Raw genomic sequence first — 1,377 nt, forward strand, 5'->3', positions numbered from 1 at the left:
TAAAAAAAAAATCAACTAAAAATATTAACTGGATCAAAAGTTATATAAGTTGTCAGTGAGTGGTGGGCCACCCTGTATATATATTTTATAGATACCTTAGATATTTACCTATCATTTGGTATATTTTTTTTATAAATTTGATCCAAGACTTGCCCACAGGGGGAATTTAAAATGACAACTTTTTCACAAAAAATTAACTTTTTCAACTTAACTTTTGTAAGTGTTCCGGAAATACTGACACTTTTATATACATCTTAAATTAAAGCTAATGTAATATACTTTATTATGAAAAAAAAAAAAATTTCAGACTTTATTTTATCTTTACGGTGAAATTGGCTACCGAATGCTATTTTTGTGTGAAAATTCTCGATTTTGTATTTTACATTTTTAACTTTATTGTGCTATAACTTTTTGAAATATGTATGGATCAATACAATTTTTTCATGAGAAGTAGTTTTTATATACATCTTTCATTCGACATACTGTTTTTTTTAAATCGGATCATTTTCCTTAATACAGGATGGGTTCAAAACATAAAAATGCATATAGAAAGTAGAACTTTTTCAACTTAACTTTTAAAAGTGTTCCAGAAAGTCTGACACTTTTATATATATCTTAAATTAAAGCATATGTAATATACTTTAATATTAAAAAAAATATTTTTTAATAATCCCTTTTTTATTCGACATACTTTATCTTAATCGGGACATTAATAAGGAATTAGCAGATTATGTAGCTTTTGGAATAATACACCAATTTTTTAAAATTAAACATTATCTAAAGATTTGCATTGAAGCGTTTTTTTTTTATAGTGATTTTTATCACTGTCAGATATTATTATACTTGATCTAACTATGCCACGTCACCACTGTGCCACGATCCCCCTGTACTGGCATTTTATTCTGATGAAAATTTTTTTGCAGACCATTTATTCTTAATTAACAACAAATTTTTATACATGTTTGTTATAAAAGAAATAACTACTTTATAATTTTTAATAAATTCTTCGAAAAAAATGATTAAATATCAATTTCATAATTCATAAATTATACTTATAAATTAAGTACTATATAAATACTTACAAATTAGGAATATTGATAGAAATAGGAGATAATTTTATAAATAAAAAGACTATCTACAGATTTTCATCTAAGCATTTTTTATGATAGTGATTTTAATCACTATCAGATATCATCTATACTGGATCTAACTATACTACGTCCCCACAGTGCTGGGTTGTTTTTCATTTTAATCACTTTTTTAAATGTAAAGTATTCTAATATAATTTTTAAAGAATTGAAGTTACCAGATTCATGTGCTCTTTAATACGTGCCTAGTTATGAACAGTTCAAAATAAGATATTATGGATTAAATACA

Source organism: Daktulosphaira vitifoliae, unplaced genomic scaffold (assembly GCF_025091365.1).
Source record: "Daktulosphaira vitifoliae isolate Bord-2020 unplaced genomic scaffold, ASM2509136v1 Scaffold_2, whole genome shotgun sequence".
NCBI lineage: Eukaryota > Metazoa > Arthropoda > Insecta > Hemiptera > Phylloxeridae > Daktulosphaira > Daktulosphaira vitifoliae.